This window comes from Macadamia integrifolia, chromosome 8, assembly GCF_013358625.1.
Source record: "Macadamia integrifolia cultivar HAES 741 chromosome 8, SCU_Mint_v3, whole genome shotgun sequence".
NCBI classification, from domain to species: domain Eukaryota; kingdom Viridiplantae; phylum Streptophyta; class Magnoliopsida; order Proteales; family Proteaceae; genus Macadamia; species Macadamia integrifolia.
Genome location: NC_056564.1, coordinates 28,241,771 through 28,265,088, shown reverse-complemented (window position 1 = coordinate 28,265,088; position 23,318 = coordinate 28,241,771). Strand labels below are relative to the sequence as shown.

Here is a 23,318-nt window from a genome sequence, read left to right as displayed (position 1 = left end):
GATTACTATTCATATAATAGATTACAAAAGTTAAAAATAGGTTTGATATACTTATTTGTAGAATATATTATGGGAAAAAGAGCACTACCTATTTGTGTGTCTACACCTAGATACAGGTAGGTGCAAAAAGACTGACTGTGTTGTCTCTCTCCCCATGCGTTGAAGATGCCATTGTTACAAGTGGATAGCATTAAAATATGGGAAAAATGATATTATTCAGGGTTGAGGGTTGCGCCCAGACACAGAGAGGTGAAATTGTTGTAACTTGGCAATCATTGGGAGGGATGGGTGAATCGGTAAGTCCAATTCTGATCCTCAAAACCTATCTCAAAGTCTAACGTGACAAATCATGATGTATCTATCCCTGTTCGCATACAGTTGTATGCACAGTCAACCTCTCATAAGCACTTTTAAATGTGTAGACTCATTCTACATTCTATACACTTCAATGTATATAATGCAAACAACAGTTACACCCACAACATTGGATTTTTACGAGGTTTGGCAATATGCCTATGTCCCTAGAATAGTACATATAAAAGCTTCGCACTTCTCTTTCACAAGCAATCGCAAGGCTGTTCTGGCAGCAACCTTCTTAAAACCCCTTACGTTCCAGAAGAGGACAAGCATGGGTTATTGTTTGCTTAGAACAATGCAATCAGACCGTGAGTCTAATCTTTAGCTATTTGCTTATCCTTCTTTCGCATAACAACTTCCATTCCTACAGAAATTTTCAATGACCTGGCCAATTGATCAAAGTGTGTGATCTCAGAGTGGTGAACAACAATTGCATCATCATTAACCGTTCTATTTGAGATAGTAGAAACCACATGTTGTCTGCCTTGAGGTGGAGCTGCAAGTGTGAAAACGATTTGGATCGTCCCACTGGTGGGGTCAGACATTCAATCAACCATTAATAGAGGGGTTTAGATTATTACCTGAAACTCCACAAGTGCAGAGCCTCCACGCGATCTTAGCCCTTTCGCAATTAGTCCTTCCCACACGTACAACTTTCGTTCTTTTTGAGTCCAAGCTCCTCCTCAATAGTCAGGGTTTTCACAAAACTCTAATTCTCACTTAATACTAGTGTAGGGATTTAGTGTATCTGAGAGAGGGAGATGAGCATGACTATATAAAAGATGAGAGAATTAGAATCTTATATTGCTTTGATTTTTAGAGTCCATGTATACCTCAAACCAAAATCCTTATTAGTTAGAGTTGTAGATAAACCCAACTTTGGCATTGAGATTTCATACTTGGTGTCAAACATTCACAAAACCAATCTTACCATTATTGATAAGATATTAAATAATAAGCAATATAATAATTCATTTTTCCTAACAATCTCCTCCATCCTACTATGAGATTATATCACATAAGAGGATCCAAAATCTTAGATCATGAAAAATAATCCATGATCATCTGATGCGTACATATGGGTTGAATTTATAGGAAAGGGATAGGATCCCATTGGGATTCCACCTAACATACTATGTATTTTAAAAGTATTGTATTCATAATACAAGGTTAACCAACACATACTGCCAAGTAGATGTAACAATCATTACCCAAAATAAGTAGTTATTTATGCATCTATCTCCCACTGAGCAACATCACATAGTTCATTATAGGGCATGCATTAAATACTGTCAAGTGCCCAATAAACTGAAAAGTCATTTCAAAGATTCTGTATACTTGATTAGACTAGAAAAACATTTCTAAAATGTTTTTGAACATAAATAATAATTTATATAAATTTTTCAAACATTAAAAATATTTTATTGAAATAGCCCCGGATCCGAATTTTATCCAATCAAATACAGACTTTCTCTCTATTTAATATTCACCCAAAAAAGGGCAGTGGATTCCTTGTTGGGAATCTCTTTCGAATACGAGCCAACACTAAGAGTCCAGCGTACCGATATATAGTCAAAGAGACATCAACTGTTGACACACCAAAATGCACAGTGCGTGTCCACATCGATAAGAACCCCTCAAGGTCAAAGGATTGATCATAAACTACTTAAGAGAATTTCATTTTCTTATAAACCGAAAGTATATCACATGTGAAAATCTCAAGTGATCCAATCCAATATACACACAGTATGTACACTCACATTTGTGCCCTAAAATCAACATCTCTAGGTACACACAATGTGACCATCATGAAGACAATGTGTCCAATCTCGCCTCCAGTGGTGAATAGTTTTAGGTTAACAAACCTATAGACAAACTGAGCTCAATAAATAATCATGTCAATTAAAACTTAATTAAATAATTTAATTTAAATAAACAAGTTTGTACATCAAAACCAATTTCCCATAAACCTAATGCCCATGTTCTCAACATGTTTCTCAAATACACTAGGCGACAAATTCTGAGTAGAGTCAACCTTAGCTATAGCTATATCACCACGCTATATAATCTCACGAATTAAGTGATATTTTCGTTCCACATGCTTGTTCTTCTGATGAGCTCTTGGTTCCTTTGCTTGTGCTATGGCTCTCCGGTTGTCATAATATAACATGATGAAATACTCGACGAGCTTAGGGACCACCCTTAGGTCGGTCAAGAATTTTTTGAGCCAAACCCCTTCCTTAGTTGCTTCACTAGTTGCCAGGTATTCAGCCTCAGTAGTGGAGTCGGTCGTTGACTTCTGTTTGACACTCTTCCAAATTATAGCACCACCTCCTATAACAAATACCATTCCTAATGTAGACTCTGTCATCTTTGTCAGTTTGAAAATCTGAGTCTGTATAACCCACAACTGACAACTGGTCAATACCATAGACTAGAAAATAATCCTTGGACCTCAAATACTTGAAGATGCTTTTGACAGCAATTCAATGCTCATGTCCTGGATTAGATTGATAACGGCTCACAATCCCTACTGCATGACAAATGTCTGGTCTAGTACATAACATTGCATACATGAGACTCCCTACAGTCGAAGGATAATAAATTCTCTTCATTGCCTCAATATCCTCAACAATTTAAGGACATTATGATTTAGACAGACTGATTCCATACCTGAAGGAAACACTTTATTTCTTGGAATACTGCACGTTAAATTTTTCTAGTATTTTGTCAATATAAGTGGATTGTGACAAGCCTAACATCCTATTATTGCGATCTCTCACAAGCTTTATTCCTAGGATGTAACTGGCTTCACCAAGGTCCTTTACTGAGAATATCTTGGATAACCACACCTTTGCAGATGAAAGCAATCTCACATCATTCTCAATGAGCAAGATATCATCCACATAGAGAACAAGAAAAGAAACGTTATTCCCACTGCTCTTCTTGTAAATGCATGGCTCATTAATGTTTTGTTTAAACCCAAACTTTTTAATGGTTTGATCAAAACGTATGTTCTAGCTTCTAGAAGCCTGTTTAAGGCTATAGATGGATCTCAAAAGCCTGCACACTTTGTTTTCTTCCCCTGGGGAAGCAAACCCTTCTGGCCGATGCATGTATATGATCTCGCCTAAATGTCCATTAAGGAAAGCGGTCTATACATCCATCTGTCATATCTCATAGTCATAGTATCCAACAATCAATAATAAAATCCTAATGGATTCAATCATCGCTATTGGTGAAAAGGTTTCATCATAATCCACCCCTTCTTTTTAGTGTAACCTTTTACCACCCAGTCTTGCTTTGAAACACTCCACATTCCCATCCACACATCTCTTCTTCTTGAAGATCCATTTGCATCATAGGCTTAACACTTTGAGGTAGATCCTCTAGAGTCCAGACATGGTTGGAATGCATGAAGTCAATCTCAGAGCGCATGACTTCCTTCCATTGAACAGAATCATTATCTTTTAAAGCCTCTTTGTAGGAAAATGGGTTTGACTCTGAAGTGTCAGAAACCATATGGAACTCTTCCACCTTTTGATCATCTTCATTGAGAAGTGTCAAATGAGTTGGAGGCCTGATGGACCTCCCACTCTGTCGAGCCTCTTGGGGTTGATTCACTTTAGTGGATATGTCAGTGGGTATGTCAATAGGAGGTACAATAGATGCAGAAGGTTCTTGGTCATTAGATATTTCCTTTATGACCACTAGATCCAATCTACAAGTGACCAAATCCTCTTCAAGGAACGTCACATGTTTACTAACTAAGGCTTTCCGATCAACAGGGTCATAAAAGTAATAGTCAATAGTTGTTTTAGGGTAGCCTAGGAAGTAGCATCTATTTGTTCTGGATTCCAATTTATCTGTTTGTTGCTTCCTTACATGTGCAATGCAACCCTAAACCCTAATATGTTGTAGGCTAGGCTTTCGCCCATACCATAACTCAAAGGGTGTTTTAAGGACAGATTTTGTTGGAGCCCTATTCAAAATATAGATGGCGGTCTCCAAGGCATAACCCCAAAATGACATAGGTAATTCTGAATAACTGAGCATAGAATGAACCATACCTAATAGGGTACGGTTTCATCTCTCTGCTACACCGTTCTTTTGAGGTGTCCCTGGGGCTGCCAACTGAGAAAGAATCTCAACTAGCTTTAAATAGTCTCTGAACTCATCTGATAAATACTCTCCTCCTCAATTTGATCGAAGAGTCTTGATGTACTTACCCAATTATTTTTCTACCTCAGCTCAGAACTCCTTAAACTTTTCAAAGGTTTCTGATTTTCGGTGCATTAAGTAAATGTATCCATATCGAGAGTAGTCATCAGTGAAGGTTACAAAATATTCATAACCATACCTTGCTTAAATATTTATGAGACCACATACATCAAAGTGTATTAATTCCAATAAGTCTTCAGCCCTCTTACCCTTAGAGGAAAAGGGTTTCTTGGTCATTTTTCCTTGTAAACAGGATTCACAAGTTCGGTAAGGCTCTACCTTTAGACTTTCCAAAGGGCCATTCTTGACCAACCTGTAAATTCTATCTACTCCAATATGACCTAACCTAAGGTGCCAAAGATAAGTGGAATTATCTGGAGCTGACTTCCTTTTTAAAGTTACATTTGAAAATTCATTTGGATTTAAAATAGGGTTCAAGAAATATAAATCATTTTTTAAACAACTAGTTGTAATAAATAAACCATTCAAACGAATAGATAGTTTAAATCCAAATTGAAATGAATATCCATCAACGAATAGTTTAAAAATAGAAACAATATTCCTTCTAAACGAAGGAATATAAAAATAATCTTTTAAAATTAAAACTATTTTTTCAAAATGCAAACTAAATTCTCCTATGGCCTCTGTTGTGGCCTCAGCTCCAGTTCCCATCTTGAGACGAATCTCATCCTTATTGTGTCTTCTTGTCATCCTGAACCCCTATTACATATTGTAAATATGGGTGGTCAAACCAGAGTCAACCAACCACGTATTAGATAGTTCTTCTGACAAATTAGACTCGTAAAAGATAAAGGTTTTAGATATACTTTCATCTGGCTTCTTCTTCAGAGTCGTTAAGTATCCACAACAATTTCTCTTCCAATGCCCGCCATTTTTACAGTAAAAACAAGGTCCCTTCTCAGGTTTCTTACCCTTCTCAACTCCTTTACTAGCCACCTTAAGGGTCTTACCGTTATTGGTTTTCTTCTTCTTCTTACCTTTCGGTTGAGAGGAAGAAGGCTTCTATTCAGTAGACAAGACCTCAAGCTCTTGCAACTTATGTGCTGCCTCTACTTCTTGCAATATATTGCCTAGCTCTGGAAGCTCTACAAAAATTTTATTCATATTATAGTTACAAATAAAAGATCTATAGATTTTCTGAGACAATGAGTAGAGTATGACATCAGTTTTATAGTTCAGCTTAAAGGATGTCCCGAGGGCTTCTAGTTCTTGAAATAAATTCTGTAATTTCATCACATAGTCAATAATTGAAATTCATTAAGTCTTCTTAGTACTATGGAGGAGAGTGACAAGCTGATGATGTGCATGTCTATTTTGCTTACCATACAGCTTCTTCAACTCGTCCAATATGTCTTTTGCAAAACTTAGATCCTTTACAAAATCCTTAATGGTCTTGTCTATTGAATTCAAAACAAGGAGCTTGGCCTTAGAATTGTTTTATCGAAACAACTCATAGATAACTTTCTCCTTGCCCTCCATAGTGTCAGGGAATGAAGATTCTTCATCTTCTATGACATAAATTAGACCTTCTGCAATTAGGAGCAATTTAATGTTCCTCCTCCAATCAACATAGTTGGGTCCAGTCAGGATATGGTCTTTAATGAGGGTAGCATAATTCATTTGGCTTGACATATTGAATGTCCACATGATGTATAAGGAAAAATTAGCATAATTAATATCGTTGAAAAAGAAGGGGCAAGTCTTAAAACAACAATTACCCACACTTAGCTATAAGGTGTGATTGAAACAACTCAATCCTTTTGAACATAACTTAACCTATCAGAGTTCATCATATATATGTTGGTTGAGTGGACTATTCTGTCCGTCTCGAAGACTTCCAATACTTTTTGGCCACTTGAGTGTCATGTCCATTCCTATCAGCTAATATACACTCAAGTCAAATGTATACCCTTTGTTTTGGAGTGAATCATAGCATCATGGGCTAGTGTCTACTATCGCAGTAAATCTCCCACTGGCCATATTCTCTACCTATCACATATGAGATCAAGGAAGACTATCTCAGAGAACTACTCAAGCATTATCCTATCAGTATCTGTAAAAGTAGATCAATGTGACCTCTACATTTACCAACTAAGGGATGCCATGGATGTAACGTTCTGACCCCATTAACCTTGCACAATATTATCCTCTTTGGCCCATGGGCCTTCAGGCTTTAAAATGCGTTGTGCCATGCTAAGGAAGCTAGAGGTTATTAACTAGTCCAGGAATCTCTCCCTAGGCGATGTGGGACTAAAGTTTACACACCCTCATCGATCTCTCAAACCCCCTGGTACTAGTCGTATTTTTTGTGGGACACCTCACTGATTTCCTAGGTGGGTCTGGTACTTACCGTATTCTTGGGTAGTTACACTTCTTCCCTTTCGGCACAGCATCCCTGTTGTGGCTCCACATGCTGTCGGGGACCTCTCTAATACCATTTGTAACACCTCGGCCCCATTAATCTTGAACAATATTGTCCTCTTTGGCCCATAAGCCTCAAGGCTTTAAAATGCATTATGCCATGTTAAGGAAGCTGGAGGTTATTAACTAGTTTAGGAATCTCTCCGTAGGTAATGTGGGACTAAAGTTTACACATCCTCACCGATCTCTCAAACTCCCTGGTACTAGCCGTATTCTTGGTGGAGACACCTCACCAATCTCCCAAGCGGGTCTGGTACTTACCGTATTCTTGAGTCATTACAATAGAAATTCCACCAGTTAGGGTTTTTCATATCACACTTGTTTTTAAGTTAAAGGAACCGGGAACAGTCATCTCTTCTAAAAACACAATAGGATGATAATATCACCATACATCACATGTAACAAGGAATTATAAAACAATCATACAAAGCCTTAGTGGTTAAGGGTTAGCATCTGGAATCAGATTGACTGTGGCATCATATGCAAGTCAATTTGATTCCAAGATGGGTGGGAGTAACATAGCCTCTTTAATTACTTTCACACAGCATAATTATGTGATAATGCAATACAAATAATTATAACCAAGATAACTTTACATTAAAATAAAACAAAAAACTTGCTTCTCCATCTCCTCTCACTTCATTTAAGCAATCTCCTCCTCCAGTCATTTTACGATCAAATAAAATGCCTAATTCTATTACATTCCTTTAAAATAAAGAAATCTTGGGAAGCCAACCCACCATTTGGGTTACCCAAGTGGAGTATATGTTTTTATAAAAAAGAAAATGGGGGAGAGAGACAGGGAGAGAGAAATAAAATACAAGCCACCACATAAATGCATGTCATGCTATCCAAATAACCATCATCATTGTCCATTTTAAATCACATTACCACTAACAATATCCATTACACATATTATGTATTTGATTCTTTCAATTTTATTCCAATAATGTGAAAAAATAACAATTATAAAAACCACATAAAATTTTCTAACATTTAGTAAAAACCCATGTTATCATGTCATGAAAATATCATGTGTGCATCTTATCTCATATACATGCACACATAATCTTAATATTAAATCATATTTAATGTAAAATAGGTACTTAGATACTATTGTCCATATGACAGAATATAGTCCATACCATAATGGGCCCTTAAAATGAAAGAAAACAACTAGCCCATATTATATAAGCCCACATAGGCTTAAATAAACACTTAAGCCCATACAAGTTTTAAAGAAAATAGCACTTATATAAAAAGAGCATTTATGTAATTTCTGGATAGGGTTTCACAAACCCTACCTCTTTTTTTTTTTTTCTTTTCTTTCTTTCTTGTAGTATGTGCAATTTTTATTTTTTTATTTTTGTGAACAAAAACAGAATTCACTGTTTATGTGAAGAGTGTTTACTATTCAAAAATCATTTTTTTTAATTTAAAAACAAAAAAAAATTTCAAAAAAAATTTTTCAAAAAAAAAATTTTAATTATTCTATGAACCGTACACTACTGTTCATGGAATAATGAACAAATATATATATATATATATATTTGTTTGTATGTTTTTTTTTTTAATTGAAAACAAAATTAATGGATCAAATACACAATATCATGAAATTAAAAAAAAATATCTCCCCATCAGTAGGAAGGCTCTGATACCACTGAAGGTGAGGAAATGATTTGGATCGTCCCATTGATAGGGTCAGACATTCAATCAACCATTAATGGAGGGATCTTAGCCCTTTTGTAGTGAGTCCTTCCCACACGTATAGCTTTGCATTCCCTTTGAGTCGAACCTCCTCCTCAATAGTCAGGGTTTTCACAAAATCCTAATTTTTACTCAATTACTAGTATAGGGATTTAGTGTATCCGAGAGAGGGAGATGAGCACGAGTATATAAAAGAGGAGAGAATTAGAATCCTATATTGCTTTAGTTTTTAGAGTTCATTTATAACTCCAACCAAAATCCCTATTAGTTAGAGTTGTAGATAAACCCAACTTTGGCATAGGGATATCGTACTTGGAGTTGAACACTCACAAAACCAATTTTACCATTATTGATAAGATATTAAATAATAAGCAATATAATAATTCCTTTTTCCTAACAAGAGAGATAGCTTGCACTGCACTAGCAATCCTAAACGGTTCCCAATGGATATTATCACTAGAGTGACCCAACCCACTACTCTCCTTACCCATTTCACCAGCTTGATAACCATGGTTTAATGAGTGGCATGTAATGGGCGAGCTTCCTTGGTGTAATTCCCTAAAACCGTTTATTGCTCCTCAAATATAGGGAGCACAATCTCTAGGCTACTGTGTAAAGGATTTGAATTGAAATCCTCAGCCACTTGTCCTACCATAATAGGAGCATTTGGAAAGGAAGGAGATTGACTATGAGAAGGAAAGTGGGAATTTTCCAGATTTGGCGCACTGCCATCTTCAGCCGCTGCCACATTGCTGGAATCTCCAGCATCGCCACTGTTGTCATCAACATACACAGCGCCTGGAATACCCTACTTGTGGCACATTCCCTCCTTTTCATGATTTGCAACTCTGATTCTGCATTCAAAGACCACATGACCTGACCTCTTGTAGTAGCCACAATGGTTTAGGGCATCTTCATAAATGATTGATTGCCTGAACCAAAATAAATCTCCTGAATTAGCCTGCTTCCTCTCAACCTGAACCTCTTCAATTCTCTTACCGTAGATTTCCATCTCTACTAAGACTCTTGCAAAATTCCCCATAAATGATGCACGAGTCTTCTTATCCAGGGCAATCGGTCTACCCACCGGCTTAGCCATGGTTAATTACACCTTCTCATGCCAATATTCCAAAGGCAGGTCTGGAAAATAGATCCATACCAGCTTCTTTGCAATATACTTCTCATGAATAGTGAAGTCCGGTCTCCACATCTAGAACCGGATGATTTGGTCTGAAACCTTGATCAAGTTTCTCTTCTAGGTTGTAGCCATGTCGCTCTCAAGCTCGAACTGCAGCAAAAGGTATCCCTTCCCTATTGGGGCAAGGTTAACCCTTCCTTTCAAATTCCAGTCCTCCTTTGAGTGTTTTCTGATCTCATCTAAGGAGAGGAACTTAACATCCTCCCTATAAGTGCAAAACGGAAGGTCTCTAACCATTCCTCCTATGTGTCTTGGGGGATCATAGTCTTCGTCAGAGACCCAGCATGAATAGGCTCCGGCATAGTATCAACATCTGAGAGGATTCGTCCCACAACCCTCGCATAGGAAAGAAATGGAGGAGCTCTCGAGCAATCCAAGGGTGGAGGATTCTGGCCAGGATCTGGTGGAATTGAGTCCAGAGTTCCAACCCCAACACCATGCACTCGTCCCTCCATCTACTCCTCTCCTCTCAAAGGGCATCCCCTCAGCAGTGATTTTTCAACAATCGTCTAGGCATTGTCAAGAAGCCTTTAGCATCTACGAAGAAAAGAGACTTCCACCAATCTTGATTACAATAATATTTTTATTGAATAAAAAATTATTTTATTGACATTTTGACACCTCTTTAAGTGCCAACCTTACCTTCTATCGTTTTGGTATAGCACATTTTTTTAATGGTAAAAGACACATTTTTTTTATTTCAATTAGGGTAAATCTTGTTGTTTCACATATGTACGTATTCAAAAAATGTGCAAAGTAGTGACAACTTTTGATATGACACAATGATAAATCACTTTCAATTATTTTTGAAAGTCCTATTTTACTTTTAATTTATATAATTTTTGAGAACAAAACAAAGGGAAATCAAATGGAGTCAAGTTTCAAATACACCTATAGATCTATCATTTAGACAGTCCCGTAACAAAATTTAAAAAAAAAAAAAAAAAAAAAAAAAACAAAGTAGGGCTATGTTGTAAATTCAGACCAATTGTAGTCCTTTTTGACATAGAAAACAGTACTAAGAATGAAAAGAACTATAGATATCCATACACAACTTGAATAAAGGGGAGCTATATGTCATATTACAGGGGAAAAAAATTTACCAGAATATGGAAGATAGGTGAAGAGGGGGTATATATGAAAGTAAAAGAGACATGTGTTAGATCCCCACATGTACGTCCAGATGATTGTATGTGTAGAGGATACATTTTCACAGTCGTGCAGTCCTTCATGCAACAGCCTATTGATTTTGAGCCATTTGGACCACAGATAGCTAGCTAAGGTGGATTTGGCCCAACCCAACCAGTTGCCCATATTGCTATAGAATTTTTCCCATTTTTCTTTTCAGGGCTAAATTTGTTCAACTCTTACCCTTGACTTTTGACCACTCTTTTACCATGTAAAAATTTTTATTTCAGCTGAAATTTTCGGTTAATAGAAAGCAATGGAGGCTAGGCCCCAAATTGGAGTGCCAATATGATCTGCCACATGGCAATTTTTAATATGCCTCAATAATTTTTTTCTAATTAATTAATTTATTTATTTATTTATTTTAACTAGAGATTCTTCAATTTTTTTTTTTTAAAGCATAGGATTACATCTAGGTAGACAGATATTGGACTGCAATGCAATTTTTTTTTTCTTCTTATTTTTAAAAGTTATTTAGTATAAGGGTGAAAAAAAATTCAAAATAAATTAAAATTGACTTATTATTATGTTAATAATGAAAGCTGTATATTTTTTGAAAAGGCATGTAAAATGACAAGATTTTATTCTCATAAAATAAATAAATATATATATATATATAAAAGATTCAAAATTTATTTTTCACCAAAGTTGGACAACACCGAATACCCTAAATCCAACATTTCAGCTGTACGAATTTTATAGGCTTACTAAAGTAAGCTATCCTTATTTTCTTCATCGAATGGTGATGTACATGACAATTCAGACCTTTTGAATATTACCCCAAAAAAACGTTAGCTTTTCTTTTTTTCAGTATAAAAATAATAGATAGTTAAATAGATAATACATGTTCTTTGATTAGTCGCTTGAGCATGCATGAGCATATGCCCCACGTATGCTCACGCATGCTTATGATGGTACTTTGACCACTGTGCACTTTATCACAGTTCTGAATCTGCAAACTTTTTTTTTTTTTTTTTTTTTTTTTGTCACTTGAAAAACTCTATTTAACTTGAAATTTTACGTGTGAAAGAAGACCTTACCTTCAAAGCAGTCGCTTTTAATCCTCCCCTGAATTTTAATTTTTTTAATTTTTTAATTTTTTAATTATTTATTTATTTTTTAATTATTGTCCTAAAATAAGTCATGATTATAATCAAAGTAATTGCATGACCCAGACCCAGTGGTGGAGGGTGTGCATTTCGCAATTGACTTGTTGCAATCATGTTTTCCGACTTAAACAAGTGTCATTTACCAACTAAAAATAAATAAATAAATAAAATAATCCCACAACTCACCAACTGTACAAGGAAATTGAATTTTCTTTTTTTTTCTTATTCTTTTATTCTTTGTGAAGGTACAGCAGAATTTTCACAAGTGAGAATACATTTGAACGTGAAAATTAATTTTTTTGATCTCTTGCAAAATAAGGAATTCTTCGACATGGAACAAATAAGAAGGGAATAAATCGTTGTTGTCCAGCCAAGAAGCATGGTTTTAACATGTTAATTATATTCTTTTTAATAACTGTATTCTAGTATTTGAAGCTCCCCAACAAACAACAAATAGGAAGAGAATAAAATCGTGGGTTTCTAGCCGAAGTGCATGGTTTCAAACATGTTGATTATTTTCTTTTAACTATATTCTATTATTTGGAGCAATATATAAAACAATAAATGCAGCAACACTCAAGCCAAAAGATAGAACACTCATGAGATGGAGCCTTTAGTAAACCTTGGAGTACTTCAAATCTTCACAAACAAACCTAAAGGGGTAGTTCAGTTGCCAAGGCCAACTTCTCCCAATAGAGGTCATGAGTTCATCTCTCCTTTTAGCCTAATTATGAAGGGAAAAAAAAAATTCTTCATAAACACAAAATTAACGTTTCATTTGGTTACCCAGAATAAGCTTAATTTTTCAGTTTGATTTTGATTCGATTTAAGATACAATATGTATAAACCGAAACTAAATAATTTTTATAATTTCATAAGCGAAATCGAAATGAATCAGTTCAGTTTCATTCGGTTTTAAATAGTCTCGATAATGCAATTTAAATTCGGTCTAAATGAAAGTAACTTATTGAAACAAATAAAGTTGAGAAATAAATTACAGCCTTATGAATATATAATAGGTAATTTCTTATAACTCAAGAAAGACATGTGATTGTAGGTTTAGTATGATTTAGGTTTGGTTTCAGTTCAAATTAATGATTAGTCTAAAAAAAAAAATGGAAACAAATGAAATCTCATTTTTAAAACCAAAATGAACAAACCTATTTTTTGTTCGGTTCATTTTGATTTTAAACAGCTAATTTTGATTTTGTTTTCAATTCCGATTCAAAATTGACACCATCAACCCATAAACATGCCCTGAGCTTGGGATGGGCTTGTGCCTGATAAAGTACCTTAGAATCAAACTGGCTTGGGCTATGGCTTACTAATGCTCGTTCATGGAGTGCCTGAGGCTTGGGCTTTGGTTTACTAATGCTCATTCATGGAGTGCCTGAGGCTTGGGCTCTGGTTTACTAATGCTCGTTCATGGCGTGCCTGATTCATTTTTTTGGTAGGAAGTGCCTGACTCATGGTTGCCTAAGAGACAGGGATGAAATAGAGTCAGGTTGGACCGGTTAAGTAAACAGGTCCAACCCTGAATCATCTTACCTCAGCCCAAACCTAGTTCGGTTCTGAGGTTGGGCTGATATATCTCATGCCATGCCCAACCTTATTGGGCTTTCAGCCCAACCCAGCCGAGTCGTGACTAAGACGAGATGGGTTAAGTTGACCCTGATTTACTCTGACCTTAAAATACTCTCAATTGCAAAACAAATGAAATAGCCACACAAATTTAAGGTCCTAATCAAGGCGAATCTCAGCCCCTTGTGTTAGGGTGCCATCTCATTGTATCTTGGCCCCAAGGTTTCAGGGAACGTCGAAGCTCCCATGGAGAAGAAAGCTGAAATTTGTATTTATATATATATTATCAAGACTAAATACAGCTGTAACTCACAAACCTTACAAAACTACAAAGAAAAACTAACCACAGTTAACTAACTCAAACACTATATAACCCCTAGGCCAGCTGTATCAGCTGAGTCAGATACATGGTAGTCAATAAAAAGAAGAAAGAGACAATGTCGATGGAAAGAGAAGGACGGGAGGATAGGGTCTGCTATCTCAGCCGGACATCTCACCCTTGACTCTCACAGTCACTCAGCCTCTCATAGGACCATTATAATGCCATCAAGCAAGCTTTTAATTCAATAAAAATGTATGGGAGACCTTCAAGATTGATTAGAATTTATAGGCCTTGTAACTTGCCTAAAAAAAAGAAAGGAAATAAAATAGAAACTCACAAGAAAAGGGATTAAACTGAAAAAAGAAACATAAGTCTATAGAAAGTCCTTTCCTTGTACAAGAAGAATCAAACTAAAATGAAAAATAAATAAAAAGGAAACAAGTCCAACAAATTCTTCTAGAAGTCTTCCAAGCATTCCAATCGATCCCTTTTTTATAGTTGGTTGAAGAAGCTCCTGCTTAGAATCCTATCTCTGGAACAACTTGTACTGTAGTTCATGTCACTCCTCATTCATCCATGCCAATTTGCTTCTGTAGATGTAACAGAATTGTATTTGCTTTTGAATACAAATACTGAGTTTATCAAGGGTGCTTTTATTTGCAACTGGATCATGTAAATGCGACTAATTAGTTACTTTTGAAAACTCTTTTGTTATTTTTTGCACTCATGATAATGACATTACCCTCCTATGGCAATGCAATGAATCAGATTAATATTACTCCTTGAACAAAACGGAGAGTTAACAGGTATCTAAGGTTACCTCAACGTGGTTTACCAGGTAGCGGAATGGATCGAGTCGTACTATGTATCGATCCTCACGAACAACAATGAACGAAGAATTGTGACAATCTCGTTAGGTAAAGTTACACCCTCCAAATCCAAAAATAGCAACGGAGATCCCTAAAGACACACACTCTCAATTGGGAGAAACAAAAGAGAATAAGGGAAAGAGAGAGAGATTAAGTCAAAAGTTTGCTTTGTTGTGGCAAAACCTCTTATTTATGAAGATCTGATTAGCTAGGGTTCCTAATCCTAATGGGTTTATACTTGCCCCACGTGAGCAACCCACGAATGAACCAGGTCAAGACCCTATTTGACTCAGTTCGATTAACAAAAACTAGTTTTATTGAGTAGATTATTGATGCAGATCAAATCAAAAGATCTGCTTATAGTGGGTAGGAGAAAGTCATCAACAAGAATAATTGTGAGAGAAACCCAGGGTAAGGGTGGGGGTGGGGGGAAGAGAGGAGGAAGAAAGAGGAGATAGAAGAGAATAATCTCTATTCTCAATAACAAACTAAACTAATTCTTAATCCATTCATCAAAATTGTGGGTGCTTGTGAGCCTTTACAATGTATTTATAAAGCTGTAAAATAAAATAAAATATAAAAAATTTGGACTCTAAAACTACCAATCGATGGGCTGAGTTGGCAGTCCTTTATTGCCTCCAAATCTTATCCTTAATTCCTTCCCATTGACAAATTTACCTAAAAATATGTTTACCTAATAAAAATCTAATAGATAAGTTTACCTAAAAATATGAGGTTGGAGTTTCCATAAGTCCAATATCCCAATTTGACGTCTGAAGTATAAAATTGCAAATGAACAGTAGTATGAACCAAAGATAGAACCTAAATTGCAATTTTCTGGAAATGAAGGATGAATCAAAAGATTACTTAATCATCAATACAATCATAGCTCAAAGCTTCTTCCTCCACTTAAGGATATATCATTTATCTCAAAAGTTTTAAAGTGTCTTACTAAACCCCTTCTGAGTTTTCATTTCCAACACCATTGGCCATAGGGAGAACTATTGTTGTCCATTTGATGCGCAATGCAATTAATAAGAGGATGATGACCTGAAAAAAGAGGCCACAGATCAATCCAGTCCATAATCCCTGCAACAACGGAGAACAAAGATACTGTTAAAATCAATGATTTCTCATCTCATATATAGTTTCATGTAAGACTTGTTGATATAATCATTTACAGGAATCACAAGTAGGTAAATCATTTTACAACAATCCAATGGGTAATCTAATGCCGGAAATAGAAGAAAAAAATTGGGAGAAAGAACACTGTCCATCTAGCGTACCCCATGTCAAGACAGCCCCTGTTTGTCAAAATATGCCCCTGATAACATGGGCTGTGTCTGGGTGTGGGGAACGCTAGACGGACACCATTTCTCCTCCCCCAAAAAAAAAATATAGGACTCATGAAAATGATCGACGGCTCACCTTTGCATGGAGAGCGATCTTAAACCCGAGAACAATGCCAATTGGTGTGCTGCCAACCACAATCTCTGGCCACCCCAACCTATATAATCAATCATGTAGAGGGGGATTGATATATATGCACCAAGATTAGTAAATTTGAGAACCATCCTCATCACTGTGATAATTTTTAAGTATTAATATTTGGGATTGATTGTTACCTGACAAAACTCCTTGTGCTGTATCTAGTGTTACAGAACTGATGAGTAAAGGGGTCATAGAAGCAAATGCTTTCTTAATTGAAGGGCTATCAGTGAAGAAGGCAGCCCAGATACCATGACCAAACACAAGAGATAGATCCATTATTAGAGCCAGAATAAAAGAGAGCTTCAGTGTCACTGCCATTGCATTCTTAGGTTCTTCAGTGTTTCCCGCGCCAATCTCATTTGATACCCTTGTACCGAGACAGTAGTCATGAACCCAACCCCAGCTCATTTCATTAATGGTGAATCTAACTCAAAAATCCCTCCAGGTAGTTAAATGAATGGCATATATTATACGCCCATTTCTGTTCTACTTACCTGACAGCAGCACTCAATCCACAAGTGAACATGTAAATAACATTCTCTATGTTTGCGCTGCACAAATGAATGATCAAAAACAGCATCAATATAGGCTTAATTGGTATTAATGGATTCATTAGAAGAGCCTAATTGTTGAACATAGTAGTCCTAGCAGTACTATCATATTGCAACCAATGAAGTACTACTTTTCGAACTCTGGCATCAATCCTGCCAGTAACACCACAAGTTCAAACACCCCAAACTCCAAGCTGCAAATAGTTTCATCAAGAGAAAAGGAAACCTGGTCATTAATCCATCATAATAGATAATTCATGAAGACTGGTCTTTTTTTATTTACAGAACTCATGACTGAATTTTAGTTCATCAGAGGCTCATCAGTTGGGGATCTTTGTAATGAGAGAGCCCCTTGTTCATTTGTGATACTCAATTCAGTCCCATATTTTGTTTTGATTATTAGTTCTTGTTAGTTTGTTTTTAGAATTTTGTATCCTGCCTAATGGCAATGCCAAATGTGGGATCCCAAATTTCTTTGGGGTACTATTTGTATCCATCTGGATATGCCTAGATGTTAATTCTGTATATTCTTACTGACCTTCAGCGAAAAAAGATAAAAACTACTGACTTACCACACCATCACAGCAGAGGGGATTGCCAACTTCAAATTTGGAAGCAAAAGGTGGAAGGACTCTGTTGAAAATCCTCCCATACAGACCTTAATTTCTTTGAATTCTTGATGTAAAACGCCAACATAAGAAATGATACCCACACTGATACAGAAAGTGCCAATGCTGCTCCTTTATAACCGAGATTCGGCATCGGTGAACCAAAACATATGCAATGGCAACATGAAGAGCAAGTGGAATCAGTGAACACAGAATTAATGGTGTTACCATAAGAGGAGTCTGTACTTGGAGAAACCCGACGCAGCATTGCAGGAAACCATAAGCAAACATCCCTGGTATCAGATAAATCCATAAAATGGCTACAATGACAGAGAAGATGAAAGATGTGATTATTGATGATTGTAGGTATAGTCCTAAACTTCTGTATTTGTTGGCACCAAATGCTTGACCGCAGAGAGTCTCAAGTGCTCCACTTACGTACACCAATCTGATAATTAGAAAGGAATAAGGATATCATTATAAATAAATGGATCCAAACATGAATTTTATTTCATCCAATTCACTATTATATAAAAAATTCATTAATCTATGGAGATTAAAAAAAAATAAAAAATTTCAGAGATCTGGACACAAAGGTTGGTGCTTTCATTAAAGAAGGCAAATGGGTTTTCCCCCCAGTATCATCATCTTTTCTAAAAGGAATTTTTGACAAAGCTGGAAAGCTTCCTATCTCTTTGGGTTTCTCCAAAGATATTTGTAGTTGGGTGCTCTCTCCAATGGGAAATTTTTCTATGAAATTGGCCTGGGAAGGCCTGAGACAATCGCAACCCAAGGTAGGTTGGTTCAAGCTTATTTGGGACCATTATCTCCAACCTCGCTAGTCAGTCTTTGGATGGCGCCTTCTTCAGGAGAAGCTTCCATGTGATGACAAGATCAAGGCGAGGGGGAGTCTCTTTCCTTCACATTGTGAGCTCTGCATGATTGAAGAAGAATCCATTAATCATTCATTTCTCGAGTGCAAATGTGTCAGATATCTTTGGTCTACCTTCTCATCGATTTTTGGAGTGACTTTTTTACCTCTCATTGTTCTTCCATGGTGGAGCTCAGTAAATGGTGGTCTCAAAAATCTCGAGTCCTTGGCCTTAAGGATGCTTGGCGGGTAGGTTTCATCCTTATTCTCTATTTTATTTTGCTCGAACGGAATTCTAGGAGATTTAATTGTGTATCAAGGAATTTTAGACAGATTTTTAATTATGTTCTTGGTGAGCTACGTAGAATGTCCCCAAGTTTGAAAGGGAGAGTGGCCTCAGTCTCTGATCTGGTATGCTCAAGGAATCTAGCGATCACTGCTCCTCAGAGACGTCAAAAGCATGTTTTTGAAGTATATTGGTGTCGTCCTCCTTACTTCTGGGTCAAACTGAATATTGATAGTTGTTTGGGAAATCCTAGGAAATCTGGCGCTCGAGGTGTCTTCAGAGACTGTAGCTCAAGAGTGATTTCATCTTTTGGTGTGCACCTTGGTGTTACAACTAATTTTGTTGCTGAGTTTCAAGCTTTACTTTTGGGTCTTCAACAAGCAAAAGACATGAATTTAACAAAGCTTTGGGTGGAGTGTGATTTGGTCACTGTGGTAATTATGGCTTCAAAGGGTTTAGTCCCTTGGTTTGTTTTACAGCAATGGACAGCCCTTCATGATTACTTTCATTGAATTGAATGGCTAATAACTCACTGTTATCGCGAAGCTAATCCCATTGCTGACTTCCTTGCAAAGTCGGCCGTGAAGTCAGAAGCAACATTCGACCCAATCTCTTGGCAAAACAGGATGCAAGAAGATCTTCAAGTAGTTGCCTAGGGTAGAGCAAGATTTCGATTTGTTTAGCCCTGCTGTTTTTTGTTTTAGTGCTCCCTGGTCTCTCCCCTATTGATGGCAATGCCGAAGGTGGGGTTTAGGCTAGTGAGGCTTTTGTTATATGTCTGACTTGTTTCATATTCTTCTTGTTCTCTATTTTTTTTCTTTTTCTAATACAAACAACCTTTTAGTGAAAAAAAAAAAAATCAGAGATTGAAGGAAATCTACTATGTATAACCATACATTGTTGTAGTGTTGTATATGTTCCATTTTATTTTGAAACAATCAATAATAAAAAGGGAGAGTACTGGTTCCTATCCAGAAATGTAGGCTACGCCGGCAAGAAACGCTCAAATATTACAAAGGAATCATAGTCAAGGTAGAGTTGTCATTTCAAGGGAAGAGAGGAGAGGATAGGCACACTGGTCTCGGTGGGTAGGGACAAAACTGAGCAGAGACTGAGAAAATTTTCCTATGTAAAAGAGAAAGTGTGGAGAACAGGCACAAAAATCCTTTGCAAAGAGGCAGTGAGTGGCAGTGAGCATTTGACGGTTGGGGTGCATGGACTGAGAAAATTGTCCTATGTAAAAGAAAAAGGGTGGAGAACAGGCACAAAAATCCTCTGCGGGGAGGTAGTGAGTGGCAGTGAGCATCCGACAGTTGCGGTGCATGCCAAGCCCCTCCCAGCCGTTGGATCCTCACTGCCACTCATTGTCAGCCGCAAAGGATTTGAGTCCGGAAAATAGAGATTGAGTACGCCCTTAATAAATACAATGTGGAAGTTACTTTGGGATTAGAAATTGGTGGATAAGAGGGGATCCCAAGGTATTGACAAATTTGAGACTAGCAAGTAGGGGTGTCAACCAGTCGGGCTGGGCCGATCTCGGTCGGGCCTAGTCGGGCTTGACCACTTGAAAGCCTTGCACCGTGAATTCCCGTTTAAGTAAACGGGCCTAGCTTGTGGGAGCATAGTACAATTTATAATCGGGCCGGTTGGTGGCGCGCTTTAATTGGGTTTTCCTTAAACGAGCTTTAACCGGGCTACGGACCTATTTAAGTCTAAACAGACTTTAAATGTACCGACTCTAAAATTATTTTCTTAAGTGGGCTGAAGGTCTAAAAATATGTGACATGAATCTTTAATAAAGAAGATAAGTGATATGAGATTATGATTGTTCTTTAAAGAAAAAAAAAAAAAAAGAAGAAGAAGAGATTATGACCATTATAACTTACAAAAAAAGGTTAATTAAATCAAATCTTATTACAAAGCAAAGGATAAGAAAGTTTAACTAGATTATTACTAATAGTGGCAAAATAGAAATTTTATGTAATATTAAAGGGATCAGGCTCAGTCGGGCTACAACGAGTTGATTCAAGCCGAGCGTATAAACATGTCGGTTCAATCGGATGCCCTACGGACTAGCTACCTGCACCGTGAATGCATGTTTATTAATCGAGCCATAAAGGTGTTGGGTCGGTCGGGCCTACCGGTGCAGGCTCATAATTGACACCCCTACTAGTAAGTACCAATGGGGTGGTCACTTGTGGTGGTAGCCTACCATTGCACTATTCACCTAGTGAGTTCGCGGTTGAGAGTTTGATATGGCATGTCCCACTATCGTTCAATTGGTTGCATGCAATTATAGTAGCTGGGCGTGCAGGGTCGTTGAGCCTAAGATGACAATCACTGCCAAAAAGCCCCCCTTTTTTATCAAAAAAAAAAATACCAACACGATGCATGAACTACCACGATGATGCATGGATGAACATGAGAGGATATACCGGTTAATGAGGGAAAGGCCAAATTGGCAATGATTTTTTTATTTTTATTTTTTCCTAGTTTGGTTGCAATGGAAATAAAGGGAAGAAAAATAAAACTAAATCAAAATTAAATTAAAAAAAAATTAGAATCATTACCTAATATGCTTAAAATAAGTACTCTAAAACTGTTCAAATTTGGTTATATTACTTTTTTTTCAATTGCAATTAAATTTCTTACATTTAAGAAATGAGAAAAAGATCCCATGAGAGAAGAAAAGAAAAGAAACGAAAACCAAATCTAAGAAGGGTGGAGGAGAGCGAGAGAGGATTCTTTATAAGCATTACTAGAGAGTAAGAGAAACGAACCATGAGAGAAAGACCTGTGACAGTGGCGCACGAGTTGGCAAGGGTGGCAGCTGCGAGCTCTATCTCGCCGAGCTGACCAGCAAACATGACAGAAACCAATGGGATGAAGTAGTGAGCTGCGTTGGTTATGATCATCAGCACTGCTAATACCACTTGTCTCTTCACTTCCTTCACATCCACCACCTTTCTCATCTCCCTCCTCCATATTCTTATTATCATTATTATTATCATTATTGTTATTATTATTACCACCACCCTCTTAACTCCATCTATGCTACTCAGTACCAAGGCTGCCCTTGGGGTTTGACAGAACGAAATCTTCATCTCCTTCACTACTTTGTATTCTCAGTTGGATCATAACCCGTCTCTCACCCCACACCAATGATATTAAAGCACATTATTAAGGGGCCCACAACAGTAATGAAGGAGAGAGAATGAATAAAAAAAATTATAATAATCTAATTTGCCCAAGTCAAAAGGAGTCAAAATTAAGGGATAATTTTTTTTTTCACCCTAAAAAATCAATATTATTAGAAGGCAAAGGAATTACAAGATAAAAAAAAATCAAATCAAATCAAAATCAAGCAACAACCAAATTGGTAGATAGAGAAATTCCACCTCCGACATTGCCATCAGTAGAAACCACTTAATGGAATCAAAACCTTGTTTTTGACAACGCATCCACTATTAATTCCTCATAAACATGAGAAAGATAATGTTAGTTTTGTCCTTAGATTTGGGAATGGAGTGTGATAACACCCCATTTAAAGCCACACTGAATGATTGGATAACAATTATAGAAATCAAATTTGACTTAACATCATTTCTTTTCTTTGGGATAATCTGGTAAGGAAAAGTTTATAAAGGAAAATTGGCAAAACCTAGTCTTTCAACAATGATCAATAAGCGATATTCTATCTTAAATCATTCTATTTTGCCCAACTTATTAGGATCATGTCTGCCCAACATATCCAATACACATTGAACGAATTAGGCAAACCCAAGGATCGTGTACAAATCCTCACAATCGTTTGATGCTTGTTGGAACACCCAAAGAGCATTGAATAGGATTTTATGACACATACCCCTCTACTATCTCGAAACTGAAAAATATGAACAAGATAGGATTTCATGATATAACCTTCCGTTGTTGTTGTTGTTGTTGTTGTTATTATTATTAAAAAAAAAAAAAACACCCCTCCACTATCTTTAAAGTAGAAAACATGAATAGGACAGGATTTAATTGACACACTCCACTTCTTTTTTTTTTTCTTTTTTATTAACAATGTTACCTCTCCACTACTTCTTCATGCGTTTTTTTCCTTTCCCAAGCGAGAAAACAAATCAATTCCCATCTTCCTTAATTGGCACTGGCCAACGCCGTTTAAATGTTATGTTTTTTATCACCCACTACTTTTTCAAGCTTTTTTTCTTTTTCAAAACGGGAAAGCAAATCATTTCCTGACAGAAGAATTATTTAGCTGTTTTCCTTCAATGGCCTTTTTCTCCTCCAAATCTGTTCGGGAGACCACTTATTCTTATAATCCCAAAGTTGCCTGGGCCAATGGGATTTGATTTAGCGGTAATAATCTTAAATATTCATTTGCCACTTGTAGATGCTTGATGGATGCCCTTCCAATGACGGATGAGCCCACCAAAAGGCTAAAGATCTGGAAAGAAATATACCACCTATGTCCTCCATCTCCTGGGCATGGATATTCTTGAAGAAACCAACTG

At 36.7% G+C, this 23,318-nt stretch overlaps 1 pseudogene; it reads right to left on the bottom strand.

Annotated features, from left to right (window-relative positions):
* Positions 1–15,945: 15,945 nt before the first annotated feature.
* LOC122086864 lies at positions 15,946–21,773 on the bottom strand (annotated as a pseudogene).
* Positions 21,774–23,318: the final 1,545 nt, after the last annotated feature.